At 42.0% G+C, this 24268-nt stretch overlaps 1 protein-coding gene across 3 annotated transcripts in view; it reads right to left on the bottom strand.

Moving 5' to 3' along the window:
- Positions 1 to 24268, bottom strand: part of GRM3 (glutamate metabotropic receptor 3) — a 101763-nt gene that overhangs the window by 58112 nt on the left and 19383 nt on the right. The window contains exon 2 of one of the 3 annotated variants that reach the window (XM_079304349.1): positions 5731 to 5829. The exons of 1 other annotated variant lie outside the window; for it this stretch is intronic. The gene's annotated coding sequence lies outside the window, so the exon portion shown is untranslated. Of the gene's footprint in view, positions 1 to 5718; positions 5830 to 24268 lie in introns of all 3 variants that reach the window. One more of the 3 variants, XM_079304347.1, reaches the window with a different exon arrangement.

The raw sequence follows: 24268 nt of genomic DNA, 5'->3' as shown, positions 1-24268 counted from the left end.
GACTGTCTACAGTGAGGGGGACTCCACATCCTCTCTGGATAACCTGTTCCAGTGCTTGGTCACTGCACAGGACAGAAATTCTTCCCCACGTTCAGGTGGAGCTTCCTGGGCATCAGTTTCTGCCCCTTGTCCTTCTGCAAGGCTGAACAGGCTCAACTCCCTCAGCCTGTCCTTGTAAGACAGGCTTCAGTCCCTTCAACATCTTTGTAGCCTCTGCTGGACCCTCTCACTGGTACTGAGGAGCCCAGAACTGGACACAGGATCAGATGTGGCCTCACTGGGGCTGAGTAGGGGGCAGGACCACCTGGCAATGCTTTTCCCAAGGCATCCCAGGATATCATTGTCCTTCTTGTCTCACTGTAGCTCATGGACAGCTTGTTGTGCCCCAGAACCCCCAGGTCCTTTCTATTTTAGGCTGATTCACACCCTGCACTCTACTGACTGTATTGATGAAATCCACATATAATCACTCAGGTCACATGAGACATCAACAACAAAAATATCTCGATAAGAGGGACTCCCCTTCCTTCTCAGATTTTCAGTACAGCAGAGATCTGGTCCCTCTGTCACATTATTTGGATGTTATCAGGTCTTGGTGGTATCAGACCTTGTGCCTTAGCACTGAAAGCTCTCCTCTGTGAGTAGGAGCAATTCCATATGATATAGGGAGAACTCACATTTTGCAAATCCATTCTCTCTGTGGGCAGTGTTTCAGTTTCATTCTGGGATCATTGATTTGCTGCCTTTGAGCTGTTTTCTTCATCAAGCCCAGAGGATAAGCTTTTTTTGCGCTGCATCTTTCTCTCTTCTATGGCTAATGCTAGTTTATTCTCCTTCAAATCTTATGTAAAGCTTTTACAGGAGAATACATCTGTGATATGCTCTTCGGCTGGTTTTTTTTTTTTTTTTAAATATGAATAAACCAGAATAAACTGGAAGATTGTCAGTGTATTTTGCAGATTATCTGTGTTCCAACTCTACTCACAGGAAAATGCAAAGTCGATTAAAATCCAAGTGTAATAAATATGTTTTTTGATTCTGTCAGCATGGCTAAAGATAAAAGCTAATGGCAAATCCATAATACAGTCATACAGATCAAATTATCTATCAATCCATAAGCTTGCATTCATGACAGATAAATGCTCTTATTATCTTCACAACATGCCCCAGTTAGTCCAGCATGAACTTGGTGAGTTAACTTGGCACTTTGCAGTCAGGGTGTTGGCAAGCAGGAAGTTTGTTTGTTACAACAGCATTTTAAATGCTGAAAGTTCAATTTCTTCAGTCTGTGAACTGTCCCTTTCATTGATTACTCTCATCTCAGCCCCTCTCAGGTGTATCCCACTCCTTGTTCCCAGGTGTGACCTCCTTGTGTTCCTCTTCCAAGCCTTCCCCCTCTTCATGCCAGCAGATTCTTTCTCCCAAGTTATTTGTGCACTGATCCTCAAGCAGAAAGCACCCTCCATTTCCACTCACCCAGGGCTTGAGAATATTGGGAAATAATTGACAGATTTAACAAGAGGCACCACAGTCAGAGAAAACTTGTACATTTTTCAAGATAAGTTCAAGAATTTGTGTCAGTGCCCAACATGAGACTTGTCTGGTCCATTGGTTCATGAGTCAGGTATTATAGACTTGAACTACAAGCTCTCTTGTATGAACAGACTGTTTTGAGCTAGGACTGTAATCAGAAGGAATAAAACACTGTCTAATGCAATGGCCAAATCAAGTACCAGTGAAAGAGGCTCCATTTGTGTCAATCATAGTTATCTTGTTGATGGATCTGTCCCATTGTTAATGTTAAAACCCTTTTTGTTCTCTTGTTCCAGCTATTCAGAATTATTCATTCATCCTGAATAAATATTTTGTGCTTAAACTTAATCTTAGAAGCTTATTTAGAACCACTTAAGATCTTAAATTAAATATGAGTGTAATGTGGGGAGGCATAGAAATGAAAGATCCATAATTTTTCAAGTGTAAAATTAAATTCCTCCCTCCTTTCCTCTTTGATTTGATGCATCTAGTACAAAGTATATGGAATTTGAGTAGGTGTACTAAGAAATTCAGAGTGCTTTGATAGATATCTGCATGTGAGAGATACACAACTATTGTGGGTCCACAGAAATTTATCAATTGATTAGTTTCTTTTCTGATAGAAGTTGCAGATTTTCTCCATTTACATTTAAAGGCCAACAGAACTGACTTATGGTTTTTTTTCCTATTTTATCTATTGCATCTCAAGACCCACAGGGAAGAAATTAAAAACTCATCATCTGGCCAGCATGGATGCTCAGAGCTTTGATGGTTTCAGCTGTTAAACCTGCTGTTCCACAGAGCCCATTTTTGACTCCTAGCTCTGCTGCCCAAACCAATGTGCTGATGTTTGGTTCCAGACAGGGCGAGCAATTTCCAAAATTTCCATCAGCCTAAGCATAGCAGTGAGCATATATGTGCATGCATGCATGTGGGCTTTGGTGCTGTTTTCAGCATTCAGGAAACAATTACAGGAGAGCATTAGCTGTGCTTCAGTGCAGACTGTGAGTCTAAAGTAATGGCAGGATCTTCACTCAGGGACCAAGAGTGTCCCAGAAGGATCAGCAAGGCAGCAGGGAAGTAAACCTACAACACAGCTAATTTTCTCTAAGTTACTTCTCTGTTTTGAACACCTAACACTTACACTCAGAAATATTTTTTCGTGGAATTATGAACAGTTCTCTCCTTTACAGCAGCTGAACCAATAAACAAGATTTTGTATTTCTCCACAATTATTACTTTATATTACAGGGTATAAAGCCATCCCTGTATTTTAGCAATGAGAAGCTGTGGAGAAAACAAAGTAGGGCCTGAATCAATGGCAGAAGAAGTAAAGAGCACTTCTTTCCCAGTGTCAGCATAAAACTCTCAGAGATCATGGATGTCCAAGAACAATGAAGAGAACAAGAAGCTGCAGGCAATGGGGTATTACCTTCAGCAGTGCCTTGTCCACACATAAGAAGAAATGGTTTCTGTTATAAGACTGATATAGCTGCAAAAAGTAAACACCATTTAGGCTACCAAAACACTTTTTCAGGTCTTCATCATCCAAAGCTAATTTGTTTCCTCTCAAAAGCATTAATTGAATACACATTTCTCTTTACCCATGCTGCCTCACTTAAACTAGACAACTATGGCCACAGTGCTAGTTCTTTACAAAGCTATTTGTTCATAAAGAGAATTAATTTCTATGGGAAAATGCATTGCCAGCAGCAGAACCAAGAGAAAAAAGCTCTATGATAATAGGTCAGAACTATTTAAAGTGCCCTGAATACTTATTGTGTTGTTGATGAGAAGGAGAAAACCCTGGAATCATCTATGAAGATGTCCTTCAGCACTTTTTGACTGTATGACAACCATCTAATTTAAATACTGACTTCCCCAAATCTCAGAAAAACTCATGCATATCACATATTTTCTACACTCATTAAAGCACATAAGATCTTTTTTTTTTTTTCTGATGGTTTTAGATTCACAATATAATACACAAAACCCCAGCTGTTGGAAAGGCTTTAGATTAGCAGGGTATGCCAGCATACTGAAATCTGGTTCCAGTCTCATCTCTGTCTTTGGCTCACCTCTTTGTACCTATAGAAAATAGGAGATAATATTACTTTGTGACCTTGCAGTTGTGTCCTAAGGAGAAATGCTTGGAACGTGCTACCTGCAGTGCACAGCAGCCAGGTCAGTGAGTACACTCTGTTCTTCTTTGCATGGAGGTAAATTAGGTGTGCCTCTGATGGCAGCAGAAATTTGGCCCCATTGGATGAACCCCATGATCTCCAGGCTTTAAACAGATCCATTCAGCTGGCACCATGCCTCAGACCTAACTTCAGTGCTGTGACATAAGGAAAGGTTGTGAGAGAGTATGTTGATAGGGAAAGCAGGAACTAGGGGCATGCTGGTAAAAAAGGAGAATTTTATCACCTGCTGCCTTCTGAAAGGACTGGTGGAAGAACAATCTAGTAGTGCATGTGGGGTCATCTCTGCTGCTAGCAAATAGAGAAAAAATCATAAACTAGCCATTTTTCTGGGACTCACTCTACGTTCTGGTCACATGAATATTCCTTAGGAAAATCCCATGGGGTTTTCAGAGAATCTGGGTTTGGCTGCTGCTCCAAAGAGCTTTCTGGAGAGCTTTTCTAATGGCTGTGGGGAAGAGCAGGGAAACCAGCTGAAATATGAGGGTGTCAACAGCACCTATTGAGGCTGAATTCCCCTGGGCCAGAGCTGCTGGTTAGACAGACACAGGCAGAGTGCTTGGCAGGCTGACTCTGCTTTTGGAGGCCAGGCTTCATCCTACAGCCACGAGCAGGCTCTGCTGGGAACTCCTCACTGCTCTGAAAATAGCCAGCACAGAGCTCCTGTTGCAGCCCACAGTGCGCTGGGGAATCTGGGCAATGAGGGATCCCCCTCCCCAAGCAACCCTTAGCCTGTCATGCCTTGACAAGCACCTGTGAAAACCTCAGCATCCACCAGTCAGGCAAGCACCAGTTATTACTTGTATTAATTATTCATGTATTTCTATTTTATTTAATAACTGTGTTACAACTATTCATATTACAGTCTCCCCTTACTCCAGCACTTACATGGACTCAAAGGGCAGATGATAAGTACATTTAATACTTCCTCAAATATAAATGTTTTTGTTTATTTTTCAATGTTTACTTGCTTGACTGGAGCATTTCACTTGAGCCTCATACCCCAGTTAGTTACAGCAGACTGTAAAGTGGGATTCATGCCTGGGTAAAGGCAATTTGCTTGCTTTACACCACCAAGAAAATACTGGTCTGAAGCACTGTCATGAGGTCAATCAGGTCTAAGATTTTAAATGCCAAAAGATTTACAATTCCATCCTGACATCCCCTCTGCTCCTCCTCATCTTTTCCCCAGCAATAAAACTCATTTAAAGCTTTAAAATATGGGAAGCAGAAAAGGAGTCATTAATTTCACTGGCACAACAGCATTCACAACTTGTAAGGCTTTGACAGCTTCCTTAAACCCAAAGGAATTGGGATAGCTAGGGCAATGAGTACCAATACTTGTATTGGAAGGGCAGAGTTTTCAGGGCTGAGCGCACACTTCTGTCCTGACTGATGAGAATATGTAGGATGCTTTAGTACTACATCCACATGATGCTACTTAATTTCCTATTTCATCTTGTTCAGCATATTCCCTTTGTGTTTCTTAAATCAATAGGACTGCAGTGAGCCAACAGATTTTTTCAATATTTTGTAGGATTCTCTGCCCTTCTCACTGTACTCAATACCTGTTGTTTTTGGTAAGACAAATAAACTCCTTACATGTCATATTTGCTACTTAGAAGGAAGTTGACTGTGTGTTTTGGGGGATAAGAAATTCAATTGCTGAAAGCTAAACATATATGCGTGGAGCTGAATGCTGTTGGAAACAAATTCTGTGGGCTTTCATATTTGTATCATTGTCATGATTTTGGATGGAAAATGGAAAACTTGTGATGAATGCATAATAGGCCACTGCATTTCCATCTGAGACAGAAGGAACGTGCTCACTTCTTCAGAAGGGAAGACAGATGAAGGCAGGCAAGCTGCAGAATAAAACAAGAATTAAGTGATAGCCTCTTGATGATCATTGTTCTGCTATCTGTCCATTATCTGTCTGGGTGTAGGTAGCAAACACCACATGAATTTAAATGAAACCCATTACTCACACACTTACAGACGTGATGATGGGAGTTGCTTGACAGGTCTTACCCAGGAAACTCAGATGTAATTGAGCCCGTTGCTCTCTTGGTTCTCCTCCAGCAAAATTCTCTACCTGTGCAGGAATATTTTAAGACCTCACTAAATTTGACAGAGTGTTAGGGTTTTTTGCTTATTTGTGTTTTGTATCATTATTGGGTCTCTACAATAACAGATGGTGAAATCTCCCGAGTAAGCCAAATGCCAGTGATTTTCCTTACAGGATGTCATGCAAAAACACTAACAGCTCGGTTCCTATTAGTACTAGAAACTGATGGGCCAGCTCCAGCACCTTTTAAAATTCATGGATGTCTTTGAATCAGCTCCATGACACAGCTGAATGAGGCAGGCAATCTACTTTAAACACTCCTCTATTATTCCCAGAGTTTCTGCTGAGTATCCTATCAAAGAGGCTAAAAATCTCTCTAATCACTTTCTTTTTAGAATACACAGGTTCTCTTAGAGTAAAATCGGCAGTTTGCATGTAAATTTAAAACACTCATTTGTTTTTCTTTCTTGAATCAGGGACTTCTCACTTCTGAGATAGTCACTGCTGATGGTTTGTGTTTGCTGGCAGCAAAAAGTTATGGGATTGCACTTTGGCATAGGTAACAACCAGCACAGCAAGGATTGTTTTTGCTTGGTCTTTTCCCTTTGTCTCTTGCTGTACCATATTGGAGGAATATTGCTTAATGGCTATAATGGGATATTTACATTTATTTCATGCTCCTAGAGATGTTATAATTGAGTCTTTTCTCCCCCTGTGATAACTTATCATCTGCTGATCATGGAATCTCAATAGAATTCATAATTGTCTGTCAAGTGTGACTTTAGGGACATTTCTCCATTCCTGAAATGTCCATCTATATACCCCACTGGTGATATGAAATGTTGAATTCCTTTCACAACATTCATGGGCTTTTGAGAGTAAGTTTGGATGCATTTATGAAGTCCATAAAATTAGATTTTCTATTGATATTTTACTGCATTTCATGTTGAAATCCTTATTTTCAAATACACATATCTATTTATAATCACCTTTTGAATTAGATTTCCTTTTGAATTAACTGTTAGTGATCCCTTAACAAAAAGGGGGTTGTTTTGTTGGATCTCTGATCTGAACAGGGTCTGAACTGGGGAGCAGGTCTGAGTATTTTCAGAGAAAAGAAGTGCTTCTCCTCTCCTTCCTGGTTCCTCAGAGGAGATAACTGAATTTCTGACAAATACTGTGTTTTAGCCATGTGTAAGTATAAGCAGGGGCCCTACAGAGGTGACATGCTCACTGCAATTGGCTTCACAGCCATGCCAAGAATCCTCTTTATCTCTGGGGCTGCAGTCAATAGCAGTAATGGACACTGAGTGACACAGCAGCAATGGGGACAAGATGTCTGTCAACTTCATACAACCCTAGTTATGTACAGATTTTTGTGGGTTTGGCCTTTCATTACTCTAGGCACCCTTGTTTTTCAGAGGTAAGTTCTGAACTTATCCACTTTGGCATTTTCCGTGAGAGAGGGGAGAGGTAGCAGAGACAGAGGAAAGAAGGCAATTCTTATGAAATGCCTTCAAGGAGAGTTAATTTCTTTTGACTGATGTCTGTGGAGTTTTCATATTTATTTGAAAGGAAATCATGCTCAGCAATTGTCATTACCTCCCAGAGAAGTGCTGTATTTGTTTGAAGGTATATTTGACACGTAATGTGTCAAAGCTCATGGTCTCTCAGACATGGCATGTGACAGCTGAAATTATTTGACATGCTCCAGTTAAAGGAATTGAGAACCATATTCCCAGGGGCTGTGGACAGTTTCTGTACCTAAAGCTCTCTTTGAGTATAAAGGAGATTTTCAAAAGCATTCAAAATCAGTTTTTCCTGCTCTCATAGAGTTAATTCTGGATTCTTTTGATCACCAAGGTAGTTCTTCAGTATATCTGAGCCAGTTTGGCTGAAATGATCTTAGAAAATAGGATAGGTCATGGACCACTCTGATCTGGATCCCATCCCATTGCAGAGAAAATCTCTGGAGCTTCAGAAATTGAAAGTCCCATCCCACAGATCTGATGTGAACACTGCTGGGGCTAAGATGGCCCCAGCCTCTTCCCAGGAGCTGTTTTGGGAGAGTTATATTGGTCAAAACTCTGTGGCTGGAGACTGTATTAGTCATTAAATGATACAATCATATTGTGGTTTAAGAGCTGTGGCTGCAATCTCTGAGCTCCTGTGCCATCAGTACAGATGATCAGAACTGTGCACAGTCCTTGACACGAGCAGCTGCACCCTGTGTGTACAGTTATGTCTGGTCTCATAAATTAGACCTCTCTGGGCCCATTCTGAGGCAATGAGAACACTGGCCCACAGTGGTGGGCACTCATCCAGCTGGCCTCTGCCAGCCTCTGAGAAAGGGGGCCCACCTTGTAAATATATCTGGTGAATGGTCCCCACAATGTGCTGAGTCCCCACACATGTCAATGAATAATTCAGAACAATGGCACATCCCAAAAGAGCTCCAGGGACCATTCAAGCAATTTCTCAGTATGGCAATCAGGATTATATTGTCAATGTCTTTTCACTGGCACTGTTTAGCTCATTAGTAATACAAAAAGACAGCCCTCACCACTTCTGCTGGAGAAATCTTCCCTGATGCATCCTAGCACTCCATTTGCTTTGCTAATAGCTGCATCAAGAATTTCCCTGGGCACCATCCCCTGGTTGACAAAAGTCCTGTGCCTCTTTCTAGGAGGTCTCAAGTATAAGCTTCCAGCTGCTAACTGAAATTCCTCATACTTTCCTAAAGTTGAAAGCTCCTCAGTCTGTGAATACAGCTTCCAGAGTACAGACAGAAAAGGTATTTTCTGCAGGTGCAAGGTGGTGTTGCTGCCATTGCACAGGATATAATTTGAAACTTGTATATAATCCCTGTATTATTGTGAAAATAACAGTTGAAATAAGTATAAGTATAGAGAAGGACTAGTACAAAATGCAGGGGACAGATGAGCCTGTTTTAGGGGGAACAATGTGGCTTCACATGTTTACCTTGGTGACAGGAAAGCTGAAGTTTTTGAAAGCTATCCATAAACACCTCAGGGGTCTGAGTATTCAAAAGGGAGGAGAGTAAAAGACACTTCTGGAATTAGAACAAATTACTGTAACCTGGTCCTGAATAAACAGACAATGGAAGTTATAAAGAAGTTTCTAAACAGCAGAAGAATGAAGTTTTGGAAAAGCTTGCTGACTGCAGGAATAACAAAAAAAAAAAAAAAAAAAAAAAAAAAGCAATATTTAAGAGGGAGCTGAAGAATTCCAAAGAAGGGATGATATGACCTGACGGTTCACAACAGCAAGAGCTGAACTCAGTGACCAAAGTCATCCCTTCAGGTCCTATCTCTGACAATCTGACAAGTATCTAAGAAGACCATGTCCCATTGATCTGCAATGACAGAGAAGGTGGAGACTGAGTCTCAGTGTCTCCAGATCTAAATGCAGCATGATACCCCTGAGCAACATCCCTGCCATTCCATATAACAGCAAAAGAGCCCTGGAATAGCTTCTGTGGAGACAGTAACTTGATTTACCACAGCTGTGAAAGAATGGACTCAAAGGGTTATTTTTCCTAAACTGTAGTGTCTTTTTTCCTGGATGTGCTATAAACATGAGAGATAAATTGGCAGATATCTAGATACAGATTTTAAATCAATGAGATCTGAAATGCAAGAGCTTTTGTATCCAAATGGCTGTTTCATGCCCTAAATTCTCTGAGTTGTGCTTAATTCTTGCAGCACATAAGGCATGTAAAAAAACCACCCACTCACTACTTCAGAGCCATTTTTCTTCATCTAAATGAAATTTCTTTAGTTCCATTCATCTTTACAGCTCATTCAACAGGTCCCTCTGCAGCAGTGAAGGGAAGCATGTTTCAATGTGCTAATCCAGCTCGGAGATGGATTAATTGACTCACATGCCCCTCTGATCACTAGCCAGATGTCTTTCCTCAGCTGGCAAGCCTTACTCATTTTCTTGTTGCTGTTGCTGTTAATTCCGGGTTTCCAGCCAGCGGGGGCTCAATCAAGGGCAACATGCCCTCTGCAGACATTTTGTATTCTTTGGTCTGCTTTCTCTTGGGCAAAGACATTCAGCTGTGACCCTCCTTCCCTGGCTCTTTGTCATCTGGCCTGTGGCCCCTGGAGAGAGCTCTGCTGGTGCAGTGGCACTGGTGTATCCGGCACATTGGGCCACTGCAGGGCTGTGCTGGGAATATTCCAGGTGGCTCAAGGAGGCATCTGGGGCTCAGAGAGCCAATTCTGAGAAGTGACCCAAAATTTCAGGTCTGTGCATTGAATGTTTTGGAAAAAATAAATACTCATAACAAGAGTTAGAAATATTTCCTTTGTCGGGCTATGAAAGGAAATTTCTACGAAATGACAGGAGAGAAAAGTCAAGAATGCTTAAGAGGATTGTGCATGACTAGACCAGTTGAGATACTAAATTGGGAAGCAATGTAACATAAAGAGTGGTGTGAAGATGGGATGCAGTGTGCTCCAGGCTCTACTCCTTATTCTGTCATTGCCCTATGTCTTGGGCAAGACACTTCACTGCTCTGGTACCTTCTAATGCCCAGGAGAGTTTGGGGTATTCTTGGTACTTGCTAATGAGCAAGGCACTGTGAAAATTAAATATAATTTTCATCACTGAACATATAGCCATGTATTTACAGCATGAAAGGCTTCTGCCATGACTTGCAGTGATTTGGCTAAAACCATGATGTTGCCACATGGAAAGGTGTCCATTTTGGCCGGACTGTAGAACATTGTTTCCTCTTATGCCATTGCTTGTCTTGGGTCATCACCATGATCACATTGAGTAGAAATTAATGTACAAGAATTCTAGTGGATGGTACAGCTTTTATTCACCTCAGCAGTGATTTCCTCATACGCAGGTTATCAGCAGTGGTCACTGAGGAAAGGCAACTGAGAGCAGAGGCAGCAGTAGGAATATTTGGAGATTTGTGCTAACACCAACCCCCTGAAATTCAGCTATGCAAACAGATAGAGCATTCTGTGAGTTATAAAGGTGGAAAACTGATTTTCTAATTTCTCAGTAATTGGGATTATTTATCTCAAGATGTACAAAAAAGGAATTCCTGGATTATATAAATATTTGCCTTTTCTTTCCTTTTTTCCTCTTCCTTTACCCTTTTTTTTTCCATTTTCCCCCTTTCCCCCCCTTTTTTCCCTTTTTTCCCTTTTTTCCTTTTTTCCTTTTTTCCTTTTTTCCCTTTTCCCCTTTTTCCCTTTTTTCCGTTTTTCCTTTTTTTCCTGTTTTCCTTTTTTCCCTTTTTTTCTTTTTTCCTTTCCCTTCCCTTGTCCCTCCTTCCCTTCCCTTCCCTCCCTTCCCTTCCCTTCCCTTCCCTTCCCTTCCCTTCCCTTCCCTTCCTTCCCTTCCTTCCCTTCCCTTCCCTTCCCTTCCCTTCCCCTTCCCTTCCCTTCCCTCTTCCCTTCCCCATTCCCTTCCCTTCCCTTCCCTTCCCTTCCCTTCCCTTCCCTTCCCTTCCCTTCCCTTCCCTTCCCTTCCCTTCCCTTCCCTTCCCTTCCCTTCCCTTCCCTTCCCTTCCCTTCCCTTCCCTTCCCTTCCCTTCCCTTCCCTTCCCTTCCCTTCCCTTCCTCAACAGGATAGAAAATAAAAGCAAACACTTCTCCTTTCCTTTTTTTTCATTAGAAAAGAAGTTGCAAAATATTATTTCATTATAAGGTCAGTAGAGCACAGCTTGAGAAGAGAGAAGTTCAGGGATGAACATGAAGAACTCAGCTACATTTCTGTAAAACCAGAACTTACTACTCCAACTAAAAATGTGGATGAGCTCATTTCTTCAGCACCTGAGCAGTTGCTTACAGTTCATAGGTATGTAAATAAGAAGAAAATCTCATTCCTGTAATTGAGCATCTTTGGTCTTTTTTAGTTTAGGTACGTGACTTGTATAAATCTCTTTGCAAAACCACAAATTTCTTCCCACATCAGGCATAGCCCCAGGGAAGTTGTTTTACAGGGAAATAAAGGCTTTGACCTTTGATCACTGTAACCTGGCTCCTCACAATCCTGAAAACAAGTTCCTAAAAAATTGAAATGTGAACAACACACACCATCAATATCAATTACTGCATTGTTAGGTGGTAAATTTTCCCCACAGGGGGTGAGCAATTCACTTGATGCATTTGGCAAAGGGTTTGATTCTCCTCCCCACTGGCAGCGATGTGGTGCTGACAATCTCTGTTCTTTGATGGGCACAGAGCAGAGTAAGGGAGAGCAGAGTTAGACTCAAAGCTCTGCGAGTGAGAGAAAAGCAGGCTCTGTCAGGAGAGGATTTATGCAGTCTGAACAGGGAGCTGCAATCTTTGAAGAAAAGACTTCAAAGAGAAAAGGAAAAAAGAAACAATGTCTAATCTTCATACAAATGTGCTCAGGAGTCTCTGAAATTCAGAAACTTCTACAATCTAAGAATTAATTATCACTTGCCAGAGGGGAGCTTTATTCACAGGTAACAGTTACAGCAACCCGAGTCCTCTAGGTGTAAAACTCAAGGAGTTATATTGAACTGAGTAAAGCTCAGTAAATCATCCTCCTTCCTTTTGGTGTACTTGCACACTTTCCAAGTGTTTGATGTTATCCTTCATGTTGTTTATGTGTGACACATGACAGCAGCTCCTAAAATTTTGTCTTTGAAAGGAGATGTACTTGGAAATATTTTGGTACAAGAACTGTGACTCACAGGTTCACATTAAAACATGCAACAAAGTGATGCAGCTCCTCAGCTCCTGTAGGCAATGCAGCCCTGTTGGCTTCTGTTTATTGCAGCAAAAGACAAGACTCAAAGATGTTTTTCAGCTCCACAGCTGCATAAATAACAAGGAGCACTGGGGGTGACTAAAAGCAAAGCACTGCTGTTCTGATTCCTCTTAGCAGAATGGGGTGTTTGAAATGATCCTCAGGCCAGGTATCCAGAATATCTCAGCACCTCCTAGACTCTCATAATTTTTCTCATAATATCCTTTTACGTAAGCACTCCTCATATTCATTTTACACTTGAAGTCTGAAAGCTTCCTGGACCCATGGCTGCAGGGCAAGTTAGTGCTGAAAGGAAGAATTAAGCATTCAAATATCTGGAGAACTCAGTTACATGATGGTGTTATTGTGCTCAAGAAAGTGAATGATTTATTGTGGATGTCTGACCAGAGTCATACTCAGGCCATGGTAATGTGCAGTTTAAATCCTGCATTTATTGAAGCTGAGGGTGTGAACCCAGCTGGCTGGTGAGGCTCAGCTGCTGCACAGAAACACATTAAACTGCAATAACTTGATTGTGCATCTCAGCCCCCTGTTTTTAAAAGCTCTGTCTTTCATCTTTAAGACTTCAATGAAAACAGCTGTTGCAGAAGCTCATAAGAGAGCTGTACCACAGCAGAGAAACAGTTCCCTGACATGGGCAAGAGGGTCTTCAGACCCAGAGCAGCCATTTAGTATACAACTAAAAACTCACCTCTCTCAAAATGTCAGTAAGCCAAGGCACCTGTACTGACAGGAAGGGAAATGGAAGACAGAGGCCATGTCCAATGCAGCTACTTTGAAATAACAAAACCCTCTGGCAGGATTGGAATTGCTTCATTTTATGTTTACATCCATATGGCTTTTGAGGTTAAATAGAACTTGTCTTGATATTTGCCTACCAGCAGTCAGGAGGTGTCTGTGACTGTTGTCTCCTTGTGCACTTGAATACTTTGCATCCCAATAATGTGCACCACCAGCATTGCCAGAGATGGCAGTTTGTGATATGGTTTGGTGGGCACGGTGGCATTTGGTCAAAGGTTGGTCTTGATGATCTTGGAGATGTTTTCCAGCCTTAATGATCCTATGATTCTATGATCTGCTGCTGCTTGGGAGTCACTGGCCATCCCAGATCTAAGTAGCCCAGGGGCATTGCATTATCCCACATTAGCATCCAGAAGGATGCAAAGGGCAGAGTTTGACCCTGGTGTTGCATTACAGGCAGGGCTGTGGGTGTTTGTTTTGAAAGGAAATTTTCTTCTGTGAGCAATCAGAAAATCCCAGGCAGCCTCCTCTCACTGACCATGGCAGCTCCCAAGACAACAAAAACAAAGGTAATTGGTGCTGCCTCTCCCTCCAAATGGGAAATGTTGACAGATATTTCAAGTATTTGTTTAACTGTGGATAGTTGACACAGCTTGTGAGAGACTATTCTGGGAGGAAAGGAAACCTCCCAAACTCCTCCACCTCCCCTGTTCCCAGCTCCTCTGGGCTCCTGCTGGGTGCTCTGAACGACCCCTCCAGGAATGTCCCTGTCCAGGGCAGGGTCTTCCACCCCTTCCTCCAGGCTGGTGTTCTCCTGCCAGAACCAGGAGAGCAGATCCTCCCCCAGGATCCCTCTGGCATCAGTGGGGCCAAGCTGGGACACCCCAGCCCAGCTGGGGTAAGTCAGGCAGACTCTGGCCCTGAGTGAGTTTGAACCAAAACAGGCAATCTGGTACTGAGCTATTTTTGCCCACTGGGGGATATCTGCTGTGTTTGTTGGAAGATTTTTGGTGTCACTTATCCCATGCTCGTTATAATGCATTGCCTGAGGCATAATTAAATTCAAAGGGCATGTCAGTGTTGAAAGGGAGGGTTGCAATTTGTTTCTGTTAGGATTTTTCATTAAAAACCAAGCAGCTTTTCTGACTGGCAGGAACAATGGTTGCAGAACAAAAATGCTATTAAATAAGGAGAAGGCAAAGGCTTTTCTTTTTTCTTTTTCTTTCTTTTTTTTTTTTTTTTTTTTTTTTTTTTTATTTGTAATAACTACCTGCTTGACGTCTCCACACTGACTTCGAATAAAGTACAGCATTTAAAAATAGTTGGATTGTAAAAGTAAGACAAGGAAAGAAAAGAAGAACTTTGGCATTAAGAAAGGTCTGGCAGGTGATAGGTATATTATACATACCAGATTATATGTGTATATCTATCAACACACAAATATCTGTATCTATATGTGTGTGTGTATGTGTTTTATCTCCAGAGGAGAAATTTGCCTTTGCTGCAAATTTTCCTGGAAGCTCAGTTAATTAGTTCTCATAATACCCATGGAGGCAGATGTTAGTATCATCCTTATCCACAGATGAGGAGATAGGAAAGAGCACAGAGAGAAGGATGCACAGAGAGATTAAGGGATTTCTGCTACAGTGCATTCAGTGTAGAGCTGGGAATTCAGTCCAGCAGGCAAAATCCTAACCCTATTAAAAGCAATGGGAGACTAACTTATGAGAAGCCTAGATTTGGAAATTTTTGCTTGCTTTGTTCAAACCTCTCTGATCTATTCACAGCTACATGTGTCCTGACGATGCTTTCAGAAGAAAACCACGCCTGTGACTGTGTGCAGCTCCTGGTCAAATCTCAGCTGAGTCCCTCAGTCTCAGAGCTTCAAAACAGGGGCTGTTTCTTTGAGGGACTCTGTACCATACATTTACATATATCTTAAAATAGTCTGGAGTGATAAGTGAAGTAATTTAAGATCTTTCTAAATAGAATACTATATTCTCCCAGGCCATCAAGGTCACAGAACTGAAATTTTACATCTCTTGTTGCTATATTCCACCTCACAGTGATATCAAAAAATGACTAGAGGGTTTCAGCTAAACAGATGAGCTACTTTTAAATTAGATTGGGTAAAGCAAGCTCATTAAAGAAAAAAAAAAAACAAAAACAATGTCCTCATTTTATAATGGCTTTGTTGCCTTCTTACTCATATTCTTGTTCCAGGGCAATATTTTCATGTTATTAGGGTGTTTTCAGCTCTTATTTTTAAGCTCACTTCATTAGTGTTGGTGGAACACTTTGAAGTAGAAAATGTGAGTGCTAAGTGGTATCACTGACACACTTTTGCCTTCCCACAGGTCATCTGCAGCAAATTTGTCACACCTGCAAATGTGCACAAATTGGTGCTGGCAGTAGAGGGACAAATTTCCCTCAAAACTCTGCAGCAGCTGTAAGCTGGCTGCAAGTGCCTGGAGAGGATTCCCCATTCCAGCAGGAAGCTGGGATCTGCCAGCCCTGCCATGAGTCTGGCAGTGAGGCAGCTGTGGAGCACAGCTCCTCTGTCTGATACTTGTGTGCTGGATAAAAATTCCCTAAACTCATCTGGAATTCTCCCAATGGCTCTTCCAGTGCCAGGCCCCAAATGTCCAATTTGTTTTTCCTCAAAAGGACTGCAGTGGAATGAGGAGTGTTGGAAGGAGCAGAGTGTGTGCTGGGGTTATGTGGGAAAGGCTGCTGTAGTGGCAGAAGATGGACCTGCTGTAGCAGCTTTGAACATGGGGAATGTTTCATAGAATCACAGGAAGGCTTTAAATGCTTTAAATGCTTTAAAACTCATCTGGGTCCAGTGCCTTGCCATGGACAAGGATGCCTTTCACTGGACCAGGTTGCTCAGGCCCCATCCAACCTTGCCCTGAACACTTCCAGGGATGGGGTGTCCACAGATTCTCTGGGTGACCTGTGCCAGGGCTTCACCACCCTCAAGCAAAGAATTCCTCCCTAACATTGAACATCTGTGTCTTGGGCCTTGTCCACTGCTCAGAGGCTTGCCAGTGCAGTTGAACACCAGGATTTACTGCTCTCCTCCCTCCAGCCTGGAGCAGAAGACAGGTTTCTAACACCTGAGACAAGAGCTCACCTGTGAAGAGTGGTATCTAAAGAGCCCTATGGCATGTTTGAGAAGACTGTGGCATCATGGAACCATGGGCTGGCTACCTGCATCCCTTCCCCACCTGCCCCAGGAGTGTGGGGTCACAGGAGGGATCCTGCTGGCCTTGGGGTGTGGGTGGGACACACACAGTGCTGCTGGCAGTGTGAGATGAGGAGCTGTCCTGGCACTGCATGGCAGCCTTCCCTCTGAACTGCAATAGCACAGCTGCCCTGCTTGCTCGTGGCTCTGATTTATTACCTTGTCATATTTCAAAAGCTAAAGCAGGTTGAGCTTGGCCAATGTTTAGATGGAAAAGTCTCCAAGGAAAACACAAGAGCTAGAGGAAATGTTCCCTGAGTCAGAGTCAGGGCAATAATCCAGTGTGGTGTTAAGGATGTTGCTTTTGGTCTGATTGCAAAATCAATGTATGGGCCACTAGTGGTCTGTGGGGAGGGACTGCAATACCCAACATGACAGGGCAATAACTGACTGGTCTTTCTTTTCCTACAAGGGTCAACTCTACAGAGGTGTAAATTGGATGAAATGAAGATGATGAATCTGGCTGATTGCTTTCTCTATTTTGTCTTATTACTTGGATTTAGAGATTTGGTTGTTTTTCTTTGTCATCTTCCTTCTTATGTTTCATAATCCCTTAAATGGCATGGAATGACACAAAATGCAAACATTTAGCTTTTTTTTTTTTTTTTTTTTCCCTAATAAATTTCCCAGCTTCTGGAAATCCACTACTTAAGGGTCCTCTTAAATGTCTGGGTTTTTTTTCCCCCTGCCTATTGTTATGTTGATTTGAATTTTTCCCTCATCATTTCCACAGAATTGTCTGAAATCTCAAGGTGCTCACCACTGTCTGTAAGATTGGATCCAGCTTTTTATACTGAGCATCACCTCTGAGTCTGGCCCTTAGGGAAAACCAGCCACATCTCTTACTATTGCCTCTGTAGATGTTGTGTTTCAGATACTGGACTCTGTTTGCCAGTGCATTTTTCCACATTCACCACATGGCTTTTTTGAAATGGCACCAGTCAAGGAACATAGACATTTTTCTCCTGTGAAGCAAGGTGCATGTAATAGAAGCCACAATCTCTTTTGTAATAGTAAAAAACTATATTAAAAGAACACTCATCTGAATTTAAGGAGATAATGGAAATGACCAATTTTATTTATGTATCAGTTTGGCCTCTTGTGTTTTTTAACAAATACCTGTTCTTCAGCTATCTTCCATTGTTGCACAAAAAAGAAATATTTTTCCATGACATGATGGAATTCAGATTCAAAAGCTGTGTTTTCATCTCCTAATATTTTTTTCTGGCTTAACAAACTGCAAATTTGAAGCATGAAAGGTGCTAAATGATCTCATGCTAAAACTGCAAAGCAAACAGAGCATCTCAACTCACACTGTTGTTTTGGGTGGTCATTTCAAGAATGAACCAAGCAGACAGTTTTGAGGATGGCAAGGTGTTTAAGACCCATTATGCAAAGACTCTGTGACTGCAATAATTAGCTGTGGCCCTCCACTGGGAAAACAGAGCCTTGATAAGCACACTACAAAACCCCTGTCAGGAGTACAAGTGCTTTGAAGAGAGCATTGAAAGGAATTTTGCTTCAGAATGTAAGAAAGTATGTAATGTGAGATTTCTCAAAGGAGAAGATTATGCTTTATTTGGGCTTTTCTATACAGATTGAGGAACAGAATGTGAGAAAACTTCACAACTTCTTTAGGAACACAGATATTTGCAGGCTGGACTGCACCCAAGTCCAATCTGGCCCAGCATCTTGTGTCAGAAAGTGACCTGCACCAGGTGCTGCAGGAGAAGGTACAAGAGCATCTGAACAGGTCATGTTTCCACAGGTGGGGAAAACATCTCCCTAATTTCCAGTTATTGCTGCTGCTGTTATGTGTAGATTTATTTTCTTTCTATAGCACAAAAATTAATCAGAGGTGTCTGTTTCAGACTTTAGATATGATTGCCCAAAGCATCTATTGCTTCCTCTCAGTCATACACTGAGTGAATATAATGAAGCCAAAAAATCTGACTCCTACCCCTGCATTCAGTAATTCCAGTGTATTTCCAGTAGAGATCCTGACAGTCTGGGATGTGGCATGGAAATGACCACTCTCCTTTGTCCACACAGCAGTCAAGGCAAATGGGAATCTGAATGAGGTGCAGGACTTTTTCAGCAGCTCAACATTAGCACCCCTAGCCCTCACAGAGGGGACACAGAGGAGGTGAGGGCCAGGCTGGGACCTTGGTGGGGTTCCTACTGGAACTGGCTTCCTTACTGACAATGGGCAAGCTGTTTCTCATCTCTATGTTGTCCCTACAGAGTGAAGATACTGACATTTCCCTTCTTTGAAAAGCAGTGTGATTGACAGCTGTGGCTAAAAAATAACTGTAGAACATAACAGAAGAGATTGTTTCTTAGGACTATCAGCTCCACCACTGAAACTTCTTAAAACCACCCACAGAACTCTTCTGTAAACAGAGAAAAACACATTCACCTCCATGCAAGGCTCTTCCTTCTGTTCCTCTTTCAGAATTAAGCTGAGCCTTTGACTTGTAATTCCGGGCTTTGGCTTTTTTGTTGTCATTATTCTATTATTGAAAACACACAACGTAAACTTAACTGTGGTCAGATCCCTCATTGAGCTGCAGTGGAGGAAGGGCATTTGTACTGGAAATTAACATGGCTGGCATGTCTGCCTTGGTTTTGAGGGTAGTGTTTTCATGTTCTTTTCCTTTCTTCCCCAGCTTTCTTCTCTTTTGTATCTGCCTGCCTCTTTCCCATTTCTTTCACAGCCGCTATTTTTGCTCCAAGCAAAGGACTCAGTCATGCTCTCCCTCTCTCATGGGCTCTGTGTACACTTGAGGTCAGGCTAGCAAACCTTACTGGAGCCAAACTTTGCACCCTTGCCTTGCCCTTTCCATCCCTCTGCCTCATCACAGCTCTCTGTCCCCTGGATTTCCCCATCCTCCCAAGGGCAGTCCCTGGCTGCTGCACACCTGGCTGGGGTTTGCCTGGCTAGGGTTTACCTGTCTGGGGTTTGCCTGGCTGGGGTTTGCCTGGCTGGGGTTTGCCTGGCTGCTCTCATTGCCTCCAATGCAGAGCTCCTCTTGGACACTGGGCCAGTCACTCATCACTCCTCTGACGTATTTTATCTGCTCCAACCACATGGTTTTCAGGAAAGGGGCAATCTGTTGCTCTCTGTCATTGCCCACTGTAGCACAACACAGCTCCCCTGAGGTTCAAGGCACCATATGCTTCTTTAAAAGACACAATCTCTTGTGCCCTCACATTCCTCTGAACTCACTTCACCCCCATGTCCCTTCTTCTCCTTGCTGTTCTTTTAACAATCTCTTCCTTCTCAGCACTGGGGTCCTTCTTCCTTTTCCCCACGCTCCCCTTGCCCTTCTGCAAGGCTGTGCTTCAAGCCTTGGGCAGTGTCCTGGGCTGGAGATGGGGCTGGGACCAGGGGACACCCAGGATCTGACAGCAAGAGTTGAGCTCCCTGTCAAGCAGGGATTTCTATACTCAACCTCAGTGGGCAGTGAACTAAACAGAAAGAAGAGAAAAAGCTGTATAATGAGCTCACCAGAGCTGGCATGGCTTGTAGAAAAGGCTGTATCAGCAATGGGGAGCTGAGAGGAGTGTTTAACATCTGATTTGCAGAGCCTCACTCCTTGGAGGCCTTGCAGTAATTTTGTTCACTTTCACTGCCTTCCATTTTCTCATATCTGCCCTAATCTGTGTTTCCCTGTATATGCTTTTGTCCAGTTGTATTCAACCTTCTTCCTACATTTCCATCAGTGTGGCCTTTGGGCTGCTTCATTCCAACAGTGTTCCTAAAGTTCCTTGGGAGGGGTGCTCCAGTGAGGCAACAATTAATTCCTCTATCTGTAATTTGTTTATCTTCTTCTATAGAGTCTTACAACAAGCCTCAGGAGAGGGATATAAATGATGAATGCAGGTTAATAACACGGGAGTCTGCGGAAAATTGCATTAAAATGGCACAGCAATAACAGATATAAAAACAACTGAAGCATGTGGTGAAGTCCCTACTATATCAAAATATTTCCACTGGTAATATACATTGTAGTTTGTGCTAAAAAAAACCTGAGATTTTGAAGTGATGAAAAATTAATATTTCCAAACTTCTAGCGAGAGGAAAGAAGGTTAGGTAAATTATTCTCAGTAGTAAAATAGGTGAACAAAACAAGTGAAATGGGTGAACTTAATCCTATTTTATTTTAATCATTCAAAGGCCTGGAGCCTTTGTGCATCAACAGAGCTCCCTCTCTCATCAGTGCAGAGAGGCAGAGACCTCAAGGGATACAGGCTCATCCCAACCCAGAGAAAATGCAAAAAAAGCAGGGACACTGGCTCTCCCTTAACTGCAGGAGATTAATTCATCTGGTTTTACGTAGGCAGGATGTCTAACCCTTCCAACAGCTACACTTGGGAGCTTCCTCCTTCCCAAAGCCATTTGGTAAAAATGGCCTCAGGTCACTATGGCCAGACTAAGGTTAGCAGAACTATTTGAAGTTTCTGGTATTCCAAAAAGGAGGCAAGAACATTTCTGTTTGCTTAGTGACACAGAAGCAGCTCATGGATTTCACTGGTTGCATGGAAACTCTCTGCCAGATGTGAGGTGTTGGAAGCTGAGCTGCACACTCCTCAGGATGCTCAACAGCCTATAAATCATCTCTGTGAACATTCTGTGTGCCTGCCTGAGCTGAGGGGAAGTTACCTGTGTGAGCTGATATCACAGAGGGGTTTCAGGAGACCTGCAACAAATCTTCAATCAGGCAAACAAACTGGTGGAGTTTTACCCTCCCAGGACAGTTCATCATTCTGCTTTAATAGGTGAAAAAAGCTGTCATGAAGTGACATGGGAAGCTGTCAAACTAACGTGGAAAGGGAAATCTGCTTCATTTTTTTCCCTGTAATAAACAGAATGAGAATTGCACACAGTCTTGGGGGCACCAACTGGACAAACGTGTAGAACATCCCACCCAGCAATCCCAAATCCGACACAGGCATTGTGGAGCTGCCAGCATGATGGGGAAAGGGGGGGAGCTACCTGCTGAACTAAGAACACAGGTAAGGTGTGTCCCCACAGTGAGATATGTTTCTACTAATACACTCCAGAATAAATAGTGCTGATGCTGGTTTTTGAAATGATAAAGAGGCATTGGGTAAATCCTTTGGCTGGAGGAGCATTCCTAGGGAGCCAAGAGTGCAAAATCCCACTTCAATGGGATAATGTAGAAGAAAGTACTGCAGAAAAGCATTCAGCTGAAGAAAAACTTAATCCATATAGTTGTCTGTTCTTCCAAAGCATTAGCCAGAAATCTGTCTGAAATGTTTTTCAGTGTGTGTTCTGGTAGCTCAAAGTGTGCTTCTAAGGTAAGGATTTTATTTTATTTTTTTTTTTTAAATGCTATTCCACAATAACAGTAAAATTTCAGTTTTCAGCCTGTGGTCTGTGATTCTTCATGGGTCTAGGATTAACTTCCTGATATCTATGCTTTTCTACTTCTTTGACAAACACAGTCCTAATGATAATATACTTTAAGCAGAATCTGCACCCACAGAGAGAAAAAGGTTTAGCAATAAGGAGTGAAAACTGATACAAAAGGGTTGGTTTTGAACTCAATATGATAAAATTGATAAAGATTCCTTTGGGCACTTTTTTTAATGGCAACACCTACCCCTGTATAAGGAAAGATTGAAATGCAGAGAAGGTAGAAGGTAATAATCATTGATAATGTCAATAAACAACACTGTCATTGAGAGAAATTAGTGAGGAAAGTGCTGAACTAAAGTCAGACTGACATTTTTATTGCAGAAAATATAAATGTAGCATTGAACTCTGCAAGTTCCCAGCAGGCTGTTCTTAGATAACCATGGCATCTATTTTAGTAAAATGCAGATTTTGGGGGTATTTTATTATGCAGCAGGATGGCTGGTCTATAGAAGAAATGCTGCTGGATTTGCCACAGCAATCTGCCAGACACAACATCACCAGAGAAGTATAAAAATAAGAGCACATTAAAGACATTGAGGATTCCAGCTGATCCAAGATGAGCCTGCAAAGTGCATTTTCCTTTACCTATCCTGAGTTTGCTCAGTGGAATAACAGTGTGTGAGGTAAAAATAGCTCACAAAAAGAGAAAATACTTTCTCCTCAGTGTTCTCTGTTCCTCACTTCCTACATGTTGAGGTGTAGTTTGCTTCTGTGACAAGTTTGTGTTAAATATCCAATGGAGAATTAGCAGGTTGAACAGAGATCAAAGTCTGACCCTGCTTAATATCTGCAGCATTTCTCAGCTCTCAGAACCAAACCAAACCACAGAAAAAAAATCATACAGGAAATAGACTGTCCAATGACCAGATAGAGCCCATGATCAAAAGGAACAATGTGGCAAATTCCACATTTTTTAGTAAATCATGGAGAGGGTTCATTGAAATCACAGAGCTCAGATGTAAGATAGAAGTTACAGATAAAACTTTACAAAATTACAGTCTTTGCTGTCATCTTGATAATCTTTAGCTGTTTGTTCATCTGCATTTGTGAAAAACATGGCTTTAACTCTTTCAATTCATTATGCTAATCTCTTTTTAAAAAGATAGTAACATCCTTAATATTCTCCTAGTGCTGTTTTGCTTGACTGTGACATATTTATTTGTCAAAGACAGATGTCCAGAATTATGAAACGTCTAGCCTAATTCACAATTTTTTTAACACAATGTGACATTAGGAACCGAATAATTTTTAGACATGAGTTCTGTACCTCTAGTCATCCCCTGACAGTTGGGATATATTTTAAAAAATATGTTAACTCTGGGCTGGAGCAGTTTAAGAACAGTTTGGACCTAGTAATATATGAGTCATAAGGAGAGTTGTTTCCTGGTTCTGTGAGTACTTTTTGACTGATTTAAGCAGTAAATATGAAGCCTGGTGAGACGTAAACAAAGGTTTGTCTATAAAAACAGCTCCCTTAGTCTATTTAACTACAGCTGTGACCACAAGAGGGTTAGTACTAATGGATTTGTGAATTCAAATGATACAAAAGAATAACTTGGTCTGCTTCCCTGATATTTATGCAGCTGTAACTCAAAAGTTATTCAGTGAAAATCAGTGGAGATCCTTCAATTTCATGCCAGAGATCTGTGTAGGTGCAGTGGCTGCCTTTATTGTAATTATTCCTCTGCTACATCAACAGATACTGGGGCAAAGGTGATTATAGACCCTTGGTACAAGCAGAAAACATAAAAGTGAGAAATTTTCCCAAATCCCTGAACCCTGAAGTTAAATACAGCCCAGACTATAGGACTGGAGCAATGTAGATGGTGTGTTGAGTTTCAGCAGGGGAATGTCCTTATAATTGCTGCTGTTACCTGGTTAAATCACACCAAGCCAGAGGAAGATCTTGAACTAATAGTTGGATGATTTTAATATGTAAAGGAATGAACCATTTTAACCACAATCACATCCATTGAACAGAAGATGGATGTTACAAAGGCCTGTCTTGTTCCTGTTAGTATTCCTGTCTTTTGGGGCTAGAAGTTAGCTGACTTGGTGAACAAGAAGAAAATCCAGCAGGTGGGAAAATCTTTGCATGATTAGGGTATGTGGGAATCTCCAGGAAGCTTTGACAGCACCAGGGAAGAGTTCCCCTAGCTCTGATTGAGCCAGCTTCAGAATGAGAGAGGCAAAGTGCACCAGAGGAGGAGGAATAAAAGGTAGCTTTGAGGAGAAAGGAGTACATG

Source organism: Erithacus rubecula, assembly GCF_903797595.1.
Source record: "Erithacus rubecula genome assembly, chromosome: 4".
NCBI classification, from domain to species: Eukaryota; Metazoa; Chordata; class Aves; order Passeriformes; family Muscicapidae; genus Erithacus; species Erithacus rubecula.
Note: the sequence above shows the minus strand (reverse complement) of the source record. Positions and strands in the feature narration are given on the sequence as shown.